The sequence below is a fragment of the Mycetomoellerius zeteki genome, unplaced genomic scaffold (assembly GCF_001594055.1).
Source record: "Mycetomoellerius zeteki isolate Tzet28-1 unplaced genomic scaffold, Tzet1.0 scaffold263, whole genome shotgun sequence".
NCBI lineage: Eukaryota > Metazoa > Arthropoda > Insecta > Hymenoptera > Formicidae > Mycetomoellerius > Mycetomoellerius zeteki.
The window spans coordinates 44,198-44,699 of NW_017257242.1; positions in this window are offsets into that span (position 1 = coordinate 44,198).

Here is a 502-nt window from a genome sequence, read left to right on the forward strand (position 1 = left end):
CCGCCGCGATTCTAGAACAAACCCACTGCCCGTGCTATCGCCGAATCACAACCGGTCTTCAGGAAGAAGACCCCCCGCCAACTCCCCGACTACGAATTACGGGACGGGGTCTTGTACCGGCACGTATTACACGACTTCGACTTCAACGAAACCCCGCCGAACAGCAGTGGAAAGAATGCGTGCCCAAAGAACGCCGACCCGACGTCATGAGGACTAACCACGACGAGGTCACAGCAGGGCACCTAGGCATCGCGAAAACCATCGCACGCATCTCGCGCATACACTATTGGTCCGGGATCGCCCGAGACGCTACGTGCGAAACTGCCGAAATTGCTCACGACATAAAATCTTGCAAGCCAAACCAGCCGGCCTCCTCCACGCAACCGCGACAGACCGCCCCTGGCAGCAAGCAACCGTAGATCTCGTCGGCCCGCTGCCACGATCGAAACGGGGAAATACCTGGCTTTTGACTATGCAGGACCGCTTCTCAAAATGGGTGGAG